The sequence below is a fragment of the Saccopteryx leptura genome, chromosome 11 (genome assembly GCF_036850995.1).
Source record: "Saccopteryx leptura isolate mSacLep1 chromosome 11, mSacLep1_pri_phased_curated, whole genome shotgun sequence".
Classification (NCBI taxonomy): Eukaryota; Metazoa; Chordata; class Mammalia; order Chiroptera; family Emballonuridae; genus Saccopteryx; species Saccopteryx leptura.
The window spans coordinates 21,395,519-21,409,082 of record NC_089513.1 but is presented as its reverse complement, the minus strand read 5'-3'; the positions used below and the strand labels follow the sequence as shown (position 1 = coordinate 21,409,082).

The following is a 13,564-nucleotide window of genomic DNA, read 5'->3' as shown; positions in this document are numbered from 1 at the left end:
GGAGATATGGGACAATGAATAAAAATCACCCCAGTTTTGTTCTGGACTAAAATACATAGTTTTTTAATCATTGGTATCAAGGGGTTTATCTCTTTCTAAATTCTTATCATTGAATGCTGAAACAGACAGGGTGACATCCTCTGAAGCATCCCAGACTGAGCACACCAGAGTGAACTGGAGAGAGGGGATCAAGCTTCTGAGAGTTAAGATTTGCTGCAATTAATTCTCCAGTCAATTCCCCCTTAACTCCATGTGTTTCCTCTTGCTTCCCACGCATGCCTTTCTGCTGGGGGATACTGCCTCCTGAGCACGACACAGGCCGTTGGTCCCACCGCCCCGCCTCCGCACAGGCGGACGCCTCCCTGAGTCATCTCCAGGAGCCTCAGCGTCAGGTCAGGTGAAGTGGAGAGACCGTGGGATCGGGAATCTGGGCTCTGCATCTCCTGGCAGTCAGGTCACCTTAAGCAAGTTAACCTACACATTCCCAGCCCCAGCTCTTCATCTGTTATGACGGAACTACTAGCTTCTCACTGAAAGCTGAGGTGAGAACCAGTGGGTGCGTCCCAGCCGAGCAGTGCCTGCCCCGGAGCAGCTGCTGAAGCGACGTCAGCTCTCCTGCGGAGCTCCCTTTCTGAGCCTCGTCGGGAGCCTCACACTGTGCTGACTCCAGGCAGCCAGCCTCCCTTTTCTTTGAAGTCTTACAGCCCTTATATCACTCAGGCCTTCAGCATAAGGCTAGTATATGTCTGATAAACATCATCATCTTCCCAAATAGATTTTCGGATCCTTGAGGTCAAGACTGTGTCTTGGGCTTCCTCTGATCCGCACAGAACTCACCTCAGGGCTGCAAACGCAGTGGGAGCTCCTGTGTGCCTGGGTCCTCTGGGGACCCCAGCTCCCCACCTTGCACACACACACAAGCAGCAAAGATGCTTTGTGACTGGTAGTTTCCTGGGTCCACCTGCAGCTCTTCGGCAACTGTAGTTTGATGCCTTCAAACCCGCTGATGAAGGTTCACCTTCAGCCTGTGGGCTGCTGCTGGGGAGCACCCTGAGCCCTCTGGAGGGCAGGCTGCCAGGGCTGGGCCAGCGTTCCTGGGAGGGCGACACCCCTGCATCCAGGAGGGGAGCATGGAGCGGTACACACAGGACACCCAGGAGTGTCTAATTCAGGCCACTCGAGGATACTTCCTTCAACATCGTAGGTTGACTTCTCCCCACGGACCACAGCCCCTCTGGCCACAGGGCTACTGGGCCCTCATGGCCCATTTGCTGAGAAGAGAATGGCCTGAGGGAGAGCCTTGTTCTCCAGGCCGAAGTAAAGCCCATTTGTCTGGGATAAAGAGGAGTTTCACGGCCTTCAAGGTCAGAAGGGACACACCAAGGACACACAGTCTGCCCGACTGAGCGGGCTCCCAGACCCTGCCCTTCGGAGGGCTCTGCAGATAGGCAGTGACCCAGAGAGGGAGCTGAGAGGGACCAAGGACGTGGCACTGCAAGCTGTAGTCAAGAAACCTTGCTGTTTGTCTCAGGCCTTGAGATGGCTCAGCCAGCACTGGTCACTGTCTCATTCCAGAAGGATGTTGGAGGAAGCTGAGATCCTTCCCCCAGCCCTATGCAATAAGCAGTAATAATAAATAAACAATAGTATCTAAGGACAATGGATATTTTTCTCAATCCTGTGTAAAGAATCAATAAAAAAGGTTTTTTTATTTAAAAAAAAAAAAGAAATCTTGCTACTCACACATGCCAGTCAGCCCAGAGCCCCCTCCCTGACACCCTGCTCGCCATCCCATGTCACAGGGCCCAACACTCCCGTGGTGTTTATGGACCTCCATCAAGGCTGCCCCCAGGGCCACTGTATATGTCCTCTTCTCCTGTGACAGGCACCCTCCACCCGCCCCCAGGCCCAGGCCCAGGACGTGAGCGCCACGCTGCATGCCCTTTCTCCTCGGCTCCCCCAGGCCACCCCCTGGGCCAGCGCCCAGTGCCCGGCACCAAGCACAATGTAGCAACTCAGGAAACACTGGTTTCACAAATGAACGTTGACTCCGTGATTCGTTTTCCAGGAAGTACAATGCAAAAATTGTTTATTCTACTTTTAAGCAATTGTATCCTTTGAAGCATCTTGCAAACAATAAATCAGCAAGCTCAGACTGCTATCAATTTGTCTAGATTCGAAAAAACTCAAGGATGACTTTCATTAAAAATCACAGGATAAAAACCAAGGGTACTGTCTAAACAAAAGACTGGAAACAATCGGAATATCCCTCTGTAAGGGATGCTTAGGTAAGTCAAGGTATAGCCATACAATGGAATCCATGGCACCAACACAAACAAAAGAAATGATACTCTTTATTGTCAGATAGTCAGGTATCTCCAAGACATATTATAATATTTGGTAGAAAATGTGAAGTGAAATGTGATATATATGACGTGCTTCCATTTGGGTAGAAAAACTTGACCACACACATGCTCCTGTACGTGCACACACATATACGTATCCTGCAAATGCACCAATGTCTTCAAACTGCAGCCACCAGGAATGGTGTCTGCCTCGGGGCAAGGGCACTAAGAGATGGGGTGAGAGAAAGATGTTTCACTGTGAATACCCTTTTGTACTTTTTGAATTTTAAACCATGTAAGTATTGACCTATTTGGGGGAAAAATTAATTAAAAATTCAAAGCAAACAATATGTGAAAAAGTAATAAAAATCTAGTTTCAGAAAATATAAAAGAGAAATCCTCATGTAAAAAGGGTTCGAGGTAGCCCTGGCCAGTTAGTTCAGCAGTAGAGCGTCGGCTCTGCATGTGGAAGTCCCGGGGACGGTCCTCAGGTAACAGCTAGTTACTTATTGAGAACCTAATTTAAAAAGAAGAGATAGGCCCTGGCCGGTTGGCTCAGTGGTAGAGCGTCAGCCTGGCGTGCGGGGGACCCGGGTTCGATTCCCGGCCAGGGCACATAGAAGCGCCCATTTGCTTCTCCACCCCCCCCCCTTCCTCTCTGTCTCTCTCTTCCCCTCCCGCAGCCAAGGCTCCATTGGAGCAAAGATGGCCGGGGCGCTGGGGATGGCTCCTTGGCCTCTGCCCCACGATGCCCTGGAGGGGCAGAGCATCGCCCCCTGGTGGGCAGAGCGTCGCCCCTGGTGGGCGTGCCGGGTGGATCCCGGTCGGGCGCATGCGGGAGTCTGTCTGACTGTCTCTCCCCGTTTCCAGCTTCAGAAAAATACAAAAAAAAAAAAAAAGAAGAGATACCCCTTGAAACCGAGATTCAGAGTTTCCCTTCTCCCCCACTCCCAACCCCCTCCCCAGAAGTCTGTGCCAAGGAGATAAAGCCTCAAATCCCTCCCCGCCAGAGTGCAATAAAACCGGAGCCTCTGACTTCAGGAGCTTAAAATACATTCATGGACACACCCTTCCCTCCAAACACACCTGCTGCTTTCCCCTCTCTCTTCCCACATCCTCTCTGGGAAGGCCAAGTGCCGGTTTATGACAGAGCTGAAATATTTCCTTTTTTGTTCTAATATTTCCTGCGGGCCCCTCCCCTCTATTATGGCTGCCATTCACAGCCATCTGGGATGACCCAGGAACAAGAGGAAGCTCCAGGATTTGAAACAATAAAAACATGTCACTTTTTAAAAATAATAGTGAATGTCTTATCTGCTCCCCTCGCACCGCAAACATACCTTTCGATAAGGGCAACTTAACGGTGGTGGTTGGATAGTGTCCATTCTTCGAGAGGCTCACGTTTCTCTAAGTTGTCCCGACAGGACTTTCTAAAGAGAAGCTTTCACATGTGGGGCCCAGCAGTCCTCTCTGCTGCCCGAACTTTCTCTCCAGCCCCATCTCCACCCTCTTCAAAAGTAGAAAGTGGCTAGATTTGCTTCCCACATCTTCAACTCAGGAATTAGAGAACACCAGAGTCGGAATAGCCCTTAGGGATGATCCAACCTCATTTTGCAGATGCGGAAACTGAGGCCCATAAAAGTGGAAAACACAATTCAACTATCACTGAGCCAGGATGAAAGTCAGGTTCCTACAACCCTTTCCTTCTTCCCCAATTTGCGTGATTTTGAAACACCCCTTCCAAGAGGCCCAGCTGCCTTCCCACACCATCAGAGCCCCCCGAGCAGCACTGGCCCCCACCCCAAGACCAGCCCTCCCGACCTGTGCCCCCAGCTCACCACACTGTGCTAGGGGACTGCTAAGCACTTGAAATGTGACTAGTGTCACAGGTTGAAATGGTAATATTTTGGATATACTAGGTTAAATGTCTTACTAAAACTTATTTTACCTTTTTCTTTTCTTTTCTTTTCTTTACATAGCTACTAGAAACATTTAAATCACGTGGAAGGCTCACATTACCTTTTCGCTGGGTTGCTGTCCTCCAGGAATATGCTGCTTACCCTGTTCAGTTCCCAGGAATTCAATGTCCAAATACTCAGTTCAACAAGACTGGCCTGGCCTGTGTCCTGTTCTCTGTGTAGCCAGACACTTTCCATTCGAAAGGCCACTGTGCCCAGGCTGAGTGAACAGTGTGCCCCTGCCAGGGCTTCTAGACGGACCTTCTGAAGACCCAGGATGGTTTCAAGAAGGTAGCAAAGGAGAGAAGGACTGTGGCACCCCTCAAGTGACTTTAATTCTACCTACACGTGATCAGCGGCTTCCCAGAGTCATCCTTCTCGCAGGCTGAGTGTTTAGGCCCTGACATAAGTACGGTGGAGGCCTGAGGAGGAGGAAGAGAAAGAAAACAAAGTCTCAAGTGTTCTCAGCACTAATCCTTGGTGTTCTGTCACCTCTTTCTTCAGGTGAGTAATAGAAATTCACAAAAGAGTGGTTTCCAGGTATCGAAAGAGCTGTGCTGGGTGTTTCTATATATCATCTCATCTCGTTTTCCCAGCCACCTGAGGAAGCTGGTGTTCACCACTTTCTAGAGGAGGAAACTGACGCTTAGGTTGAGTAAGCTGCCCAAAGTGACTCCAAAAAAGGGGCCGAACCATAGGAACCAGGTCTGATCGGCTCCTGAACTCATGCTCCTCACCATTCCTTAACTTCTCGGGCCTCAGTTTTCTAATGAGGATGGTACCTGCCTCACGGCAGGGTGGGGCCTCATCCTCTCCCAGGACCCACCCTCCCCTGGGACTCTGTTCTGGAATCCTGAGAAGCTACCAGTTTGAAGGGTCTCCATCTCTTGCCATTTCGTGGCAGGGCTGCACCCCCTCCTCTTGGACTGGCAAGCCTGTTTTCTTTCTCTTAACTCCAAGGTCCACACAGCCTGCTCCTCCTGCCTGGGCACCCTCAAGTTCCTGTCTCAGGGAATGTAGCACCTCAAGACTCCACCAGAACCTCGCCTCCTCCAAAAACCCATTGAACTTTTAAGTCAGAGACCTGCTTTCCACGCTGCCCCTTTCCTACCTGCTTCTCAGAATGAGATCTTCCCCGGCCCTTCCTCCCCACAGCCGCACGCCTGATGCAGTGGGGGTGGAGGGGAGGCTGTTTTCCTAATTCAAACTACAGAAGGTAAAGTTGGCTGAAACCTCAGCTGGTGAGGAGATGTGGAAAATACATTCTCTTCCAAATATCAATGATTCATAGTAAGAATGTCTCGGACTCCCAAGAGAAAAGAAAACCTTTATGCTTATTAAAAGATGGCACAGTTTAAAAGATTTAGAAAATAATGTCTAACTCTAATTCTGTTTACACGTGTGTACATGTGTGTACATGTATGTGTGTGCATATGGATATAGGCATTGGTGGGTACAGAAAAAAAAGACTGAAAGGACATACACCAAAATCAGGATGTTGTAGCAGCTTTTTGTTTTAATTTTACACCTTTCCATATTCTCCAAATTTTCTATCATGACTCTGATTGCTTTTACAATAAAAAAAATAAGCAGTAAACTGGATGCTAATAGTTTTTTAATTTCCTCATGAATCTGTTTTTACAGGCACCATTTCAGTGGGTTTGGAAATCAGCAGGGTGTGAAACACAAATGAAATTCCCCATTCCTGCAGAGCTGAGTGTACCCCTTGGCCCTGGAGAGAACCCTCCTGGCATCCACGCTGGCAGCCAGCTGTCCACAGCTGTGCTGAGGAGGCTGCGAATGAATGGAACTGGTGGAAAAACACAACATTCCTGACTCTCCAAGGATGGCATTATGCTTGGGACTCTTGCTCACCAAAGAAGTAAATAAACAGAGAGAGAGAGAGAGAGAGAGAGAGGCCAAGCATGCTAGAAGAACTTCAGTCCTGGAGGTCAGTCAGCTGCCAGAGGGTCCAGCTGTAAATATGACACCTGAAAGAAGACCCCTCCACCTAAGCCAACCAGCCTTGTGGAATCAGGGCTAACACCTCTTGTCCCTGGCTCTCCTGGGCTATACCCACTTGAATACCACCTTCCCTTCCTGCTACACATCGGAGTGTGTATGAGCAAGCTTTATTCCTGCTCTGGGCTGAGGAGATCCTGAGAACTGGACCCCTAGCTGACCCACTCTCTGACGAGATCGGGCGAGTTCAGGGTGGTATGATCGCAGACTTGACTCACTCTCATACATCCCCAAGCACTCGCTGGCTTAGCCACTCACCATCTACTATTTCTTTGGGCACTGCTATATGCCAGGCACTGTTCTAGTGTTGAGGACATGCTCATGGAGCTTCCATTCTAGTGGAAGACACAAGTAATAAACAAGAAGAGAATTGAGACTCTAACCCCAATGGAGTTGGGTGCCATGAAGAATATATTACAGGGTGCTATTCTGATTGAGACCTAGATGACAAGGAGAAGCCAGCCAGGGGAAGAGCTGAGGGAAGGGCACTCCAGACAAGGACAGCTCAGGGGAAATACATGAGCTTGGTGTATTTCCAAGGATCCAAAAAATGAAAGGATCCAGGAAAGTGGAGTAGAGAGAATAGAAAGGGATCAGAGAGGCAGCCAGAGGCCAGCCCCTAAGTACCAACAGGACCATAGCAAAGAAGTGGCCGATCTGTGCTAATAAAGGAAACTCACTGTCCGCTCTGTGAGGCCGGACTGTGCTGTGACCGCCCACAGAGAAGGACTCCATCCCTGCCAGGTGAACCCATGGCCGGGGGCTCCCAGCATCTCTGGTTGTGTGGACTGGCCAATCAACTTGTCCCAGGGCTCTCAAAATGCCTATTCAACCTGTCTCCTCCCACTTCCACTCTGCTGCTATGTCCTCACCCTCTGGACACCCCCTCACGTTGCCAGGGAGCACAGCTTATGGCATCCTGACTGCCATCCACCCATCCACCTGTTCTCCGCCCTCGGCATCCATTCAGCAAACACTGTCCATGCCCAGGCCTTGTGCTGGGTGCTGAGGATGTGAAGTGAGCAACACACAAGCCCAGCCCTTAAAAGTTTCTGCATGCAAAGCCTGTGCCAGGCTCACCAGGAGCTGCCCAGTGCCCACCTTTCTGTGTAGAGCTGCCTGCTTAAGTCTTCTCTCCCTGGTAAAACCTGCTGTAAGCTTCTGCAATGGTTCTCATAAGTAGATTAATTCACTCTGAAGAGCTAAACAGAGAGAAGCTCAGTGTTTTCCCTGCTCCCTCTGCCACCCTCCCTCATTCCACCAACCCAGGGGAAACTATTCGCAGTCTCAGGAATGAAGTTGTAACTGGTGGGGTGGCAGTTGCTATTTATTGGATGGTAAAGGAGGATGCTGGTATTGATTTAAAGAGTGGGAGGTTAAGGGGAACCATCAGGGACTGGTCTGGGGGCAGAAAGGGCTTTCACTGCATCCCTCAAACCTCCTCAACCAGCACCACACGGAGATGGCACAGCGCAGAGTCAGAGGGACCACATATAACATGTCGCTTTCAGAATCTTCTCCTGCATAAAAATCACTGTTGTCATTATCAGAAAAGCCAACTACCCCCAACTTAGCACGTTCTTAAGTTATGCTCTGGAAGATTTCTAGGGCATCCCTCATTTTGTGCAAATGGGGGGTGGGTCATTGCCTGAGAACAGTGCACACACTGGCTCCAGGAAGTCCTTGTATCCTAAATCCACCCGAACCGCTTAAGTCTGGGGAGCCCTGCAGGACCCTCCACACCCGTCACTCCAACGCCGCGGTGAACTTGGTGGCAGGTGTTTCCCGAGGGGCACAGCCATCATGGGTAGTCAGCACCGAGGATGCCTCCATACCCTTGAGTCTCCTCTTCCCAGGAGAGGCGGAGGGCTATAAATAGCCTGGACTCCTCCAGCCCTACAGAGGCACAGATCCCACACCCCCGCCCCAGCCTCAGCCAGCTGGGCCCTCCCAGCCCTGGTTCCCACAGCCTGCTACGCGAGGGAGGAGAACTACTCACCCACAGGAGGGGTGCTGAAAGTCTTTGGGCCCCCATCAGAGTGACTGGCCTCCCATGAGGTGTAACTGTAAGCCCATCATACCTCTACACCCCTTTTTATTTGCGGTGCTGACAAGGGGCAAGAGGCAATATTTTTAGAAGGCTTCTTGCTCCCTGGTCAACCCAGAAACCCCAAGCTGCATTGAATGCCACTATAGAAATAACACTCTCCCCTCTCCCTGCCTCAGTTTCCACACCTGTAACCCAGACAAATAGCTGAACTGTGGAGTCCTTAGGGAAGTGGAGAGATGAGCATGCATAACAGTGAAAGGCACTGTCAAAATGTAACATTGTATATCTTTCTGATATCAGATCTTGGTTTCTTCTATGTGAGCCCCAAGCATGGCCATTGATTCTAATCTGTTCACAAAAACAGAATTATACTCACTGACATTTCATTAGCCTTGAAATCTTAATACTGCATGCCCTTGCAAGCAGTAAAACTTACAAAATACTCTCTTACAAGTCATTTCTGACTAATACAGATTGACACATACCGCACCCACCGCATCCAGACGTCTTTTGGTTTAACATGATTCCGCTGGACTGTTCATGACATTATAGACTGACGGAAAAGCATTGCCCTCGGATGTTTGTTTGGGGGTGGGGTGAGGGGAGTTCTCTCAACACTCATTCTGTTTATTATTCAAATCTTTCCCACCTATACACACTGGTAAGAAACAAGTGGCTAAAATCTAAGTGGCTAACTCCCAGTTCTTTTTAATTAAGACACTTTGTTTGCTCAATAAAATACAACATAAAAAACATTTACTGAAAACCCACTCATTGATGTCTTAATAGCTGTGTCAAATACTCATAACAACATTTATTCCAACACTCCCAGATAATTGCTCATCTTTCTCATTTGGTATCCACAACAGCACAGCATTTGTGTCCAAGTGTAATTGATCCAGAATTGGGCTTCCTTTCAAAACTATCTGTAAAACCTAATTACCAGCAAAACAGAGTTCTGGCATCCTACAGAAAGTGGGTGCTTCAGAGTGAGACAAGCTGCGGACTCATCTTGGCTAATCAAGCCCCATTATGTTTCAAAAGGAGGATGAGGACTTTGGGGTGAGCAGGGAGCAGGAAGAGTTGGGGTAGTGTCAGACCGGAATGTGCAGCGCCAGTCCTGATGTGTTTAAGCCAGGGGCAGAGGCCTGGAAATACACATCTGCCAGCGCGCATGGACATAGACAGTACCAGATAATGAGCCCTGGGCGGACTTGGGTGTGTAGGTGTCACTTCTGACCTCAGGTCCTTCGAGGCCTGGCTGAGGGATCTCTCTGCACCCTGGCCCAGGAGAGGCTGATGTCAAGTCTAGTGTCCCTGGGCCTCTAACACTGTGACAGCTCACTTCTATTCCTTGGGCCTGGAATTGGCTCATCTGTGAAATGAGCACTCCTAATATCTAGGGTCTTTTTCAGCTTCAAAACTCTGTGGGCATCTTTAAAGAAAGGGCACACTTCTGCTCAGGGACTTCTTGGGGCGGGGGAGTAGGGAGTGGGAGCAGGACCAGCCAGAATGAAGGCCTGAGTGTTTCCAGTCTCAGGCATTCTGTGCCGACATGCAACACCTGGGTATCAGACCCACTGCGGAGAAAATGATTTCTTTCAGCCAGGACGGACCTACCGGGGCGGTTCTAACCTCGCTACCCTGGCTTCCTCACCCCAGCCAAAGAGGAACGGGGCCAAACCACAGGCCTTCTCGGAGACTCTCCCGGAGCTGACCACAGCATATCTACCTCTTCGGAGCGGTCTTCCCTTCCCGCCCTTCTCCCCTTCTGTCCCCGATGCTCCAGAAAACCCAGTTCGGGCCTTGTGAGTAGTCTGGGAAGCTCTGCGGGCAGACAGCACACCCCACCGACTACCGGCGCCCTTCGGCCCGGGACCCCCGACGCCTGGGCTTGGGTACCATCCCATGCGGCTGGTTTCAAAGGAAACGCGAGTTGCTCTCGATCCGCTCTTTCTCTGGCTCCTCCTGGTCCTCTTCCTAACGAAACCAGACAACCAGCCGGAATAACAAAGCAGCACAGCGGTCAGAGACGATTCGCTTTCAAAGGAGCACGAGATGCTCACACCCTGAGCTAAGACGCGCGCGGTCCCCAGGAAGAGACCCTGCGCTGCCCCGGGCGGACGACAGGTTGGCCTCGGCTTAACTTTCCCGAGGCGCGGAGGAACCGTTTGCGTGCGCCCATTTTCCGCAACTTCCAAACAGCAGCAGGGGTCTTAGGGTCCCGCAAGGGCGCCACCTCGGGGAGGTACCACCAGGAAGCCCTTGAGCCACGTTGTGAGATGCTGGATTCCAGACTTCCAGCCGCTTTTCTAATCTTCAAGGTAAAACAACGTGAGGTGCGGATACCGTAGTCTCAGGAAACCGTCACCCTCCGAAATGCTCCCGCGCCTTCCCGACAGATGTGTGGTAAAACTTTTGGCAGAAACCACCTGTGGCTGCCAACAGGCCCGCTCTGCCCCGGCCGGGAGGCGCCACCAAGCCCTGGGCCGCACGCGCCCGCAGAAGTTCCCTTCCAGCCCCGCGCGCCACTTCGCTCCGGGCCGCGGTGCCAGCCAGGAGGCGCGGCGCCCGCTCTCCGGCTCGCTCTCCGCTGGCTCTCCCCTCCTCCCTCCCTCCCACCTCCGCCTCCTCCCGTTGCATGGCTGCCGCACGGAGCCCCTGAATAGCCACCGCAGCCCCCAGCCTCCTACCAGCCGCGCTGGGGCGCCCCTGCCCCCGCCCCCCGCCGATGCCCCGAGGCGCGCGGACCGCCGGCCTCTTAGCAACAGCCCCCTGACATCGCTTTCCGGCGGTGGCGACGCACAGCTACCCTCACGGAGCCCCGCGACCCCCGGCCCGCCTCGGCAGCTAAGGTGCAAGGGAGACTCACAGCCGGTGCCCGAGCATCGCGCGCGAAGCCAACTCACCTCTGCGCGCCGCCAGACCCAGCCGCGCGCCTCCCGCACTTGGCGCGGGGCCGCGGTCCTCGCGTCCTTCGCCGCCGCTGCCGCTGTCTGTCGGTCCGGTGCGCCCGAACAGCGCGGGCCGCGCGGCTGTCAGAGTCTCGTGGCCCGGCTGCGCTGGCGGGTGTGGAGCGGAGCGGCCGCGGGCGCGCGGGCAGCTCCTCCCTCCCCGCGCCGCGCCCCCGCCCTCCCGGCGCCCCGCCCCCCGCGCCGCTGCTGTCAGCCCCGCGCCCCGCGCTGGGCGCCCGCGCTGCCCGCGCCACCCGCTCGGGGGGCGCACTGGGCTGAAGGGCCCGGATGTCTGTGGTCGCCTCTCCCTCGTGCCCGCCCCCTCCTCGCCCTGCCACACATGCACTTGCTGCGGTTCAACCTCTTCCTTGGCTCCGCTTAATTTCTATTTTGACAGTAACTGTGGAGGTGGGCGGCGCCGCGGGGGGCGCCCCGGACCTCCAGACGCGGCTGGCAGCAGGCGGGACCCCGGCGCGGGGGCGGGGTGGGGGGCCGGGCAGAGCCACCAGCCGCTCGGGGCTCCGCGTCTTTTTTCTTCCTTTCCTTTTTTCTCTTTGCCTCCTCCAGGATTTAAAGGGACAGCCCCGGCCGAGGCAAGGGGCCAGGCGGCCGCCGTTTCTCCGGTCTCCAGACGCCCTCTGCGGCCCGGCCGGACCCTCCGGCACCCGGAGCACAGGTTCCGGACCGCCGGGTATTTTTACTTTAACACCGGCGCGGGGCAGCGGGGCAGCGGGGCTTGGCTCGGTCGGCCCAGCGCACGGCTATTTTTACAGAGTCCGATGAAGGTAGAAAATAAAACAACTCAGCGACTGCTTTACCACCGTAAAGTGAGGAGCTTGGAGTGGGGGCGAGAAGTTTCCCCAATGTTCTCGGAATTCCAGCAAGCCCAGGGAGCAGCTCTCCGACGCGAGAAACTAGAGGCTTGTGTCACTCCAGGGCGCCAAAACCCCTGCGTGCAACCTGCACTGAGGGCCGTTCGGGCGCGGGGTTCTCCTCACAGTTTGCCGGCGGGAATCCCCCGCACCCCGCACCCTGAGCGCTACGGACCCGCCCCGGGACACCCTTCCCACGCGGGACAGCCTAGAAGGAGGCCTTCCAACGCATCCAGTCCCCCAGCTCCGCAGCCAAGGGCGGGCTCCCGGAGGGCTGGATCCTCCCCGCCCCGCCGAGCCCCGCCCCGCGGACACCTCACGGCTCTACGGGACGCGCAGCGCTTAGCTGTGACAGACATTGGAAAGGGTCCTTCCGAGGGGAGAAGAAGGGGGTCTCCGCCCCAGAGGGACGACGTGAGTGGTCGCGGGTGAGACAACGCAGATGTTCTGTCCACCAGCAGGCGAGGGCCAACAGGAGCTGGTTTACCCTCTACCCTATTGCAACTCACCCTCCGCGCTTCCTGCAGACACAGGAAACCATAGGCTTTTGCTCACCTTGGCACGACATCTGCAACTGCACCCTCGATGTCAGCGGGTTCTCTCCAGGCTTCCTCTCGCAGACGCAGGAAAGTTTGCCTTCCAGGCTGCACTTACCTGAGCCGCGCGGCGCCCAAGACAGGAGACAAAGCTAATCCTTCCTTCCTGTCCCCATTCTGACCATCGACTAATGAAACTGCAGCGGGGTTGCTGCAGACTGAGTAGTGTCTTTTAACGTTGAAGATAATCGATGACCTCTTTTACAAAATTCACAAAAATAAATTTGTAGACCTTTTGCTTGGCACTTCTTCCCGTGTCGCTCATAAGGATTTATTTTTTAATCATTTCATTCATTCGTGTAGTAATTGCACCACTACAAGGCACCACCCATTGGGAGCCTCAAAGGCAAGGGAAAACGCTCTGGAACAGAACGTGACAACGCAAAGCTGGGCACACAAGTGAAAGAGGGATCTGGAACATAGAGCTGTGCAATCGTGTTTCCTTTTCCAGAAAGGTCTGGCTTTTTCTAGTAAACAAATATGATTCATTCAAGTTTGAACAACCACCTACCAAAACCGTTCAAAAGAGTGTACAAGTCTAAAGACATCTGTCCTGGAAACTAAGATTTTCAGATTCAGGATGTCAGTCTTCCAAGTTGTTAGAGTTTCCAGGGGCAAAATAATATCCTTGCTCTCAGCAGCCCTGGAAGCCACTTCCCTCCAAATTAAGTTGTCTGTCTCCCTGCTAAATTAGGTTGTCTGTCTAGTTTCCTTTCATTAAAGGGTCTTCAGTCATTTGGAGTGCTGCTGACCCAGCTGACAAGGTC

At 53.0% G+C, this 13,564-nt stretch overlaps 1 protein-coding gene across 1 annotated transcript in view; it reads right to left on the bottom strand.

Moving 5' to 3' along the window:
• The window catches only part of ZBTB7C (zinc finger and BTB domain containing 7C), a 339,511-nt gene extending 328,086 nt beyond the window's left edge, over nucleotides 1–11,425 (bottom strand). The window contains exon 1 of the mRNA XM_066352918.1: nucleotides 11,285–11,425. The gene's annotated coding sequence lies outside the window, so the exon portion shown is untranslated. The remainder of the gene's footprint in view (nucleotides 1–11,284) is intronic.
• Between the last annotated feature and the right edge of the window lie 2,139 nt (nucleotides 11,426–13,564).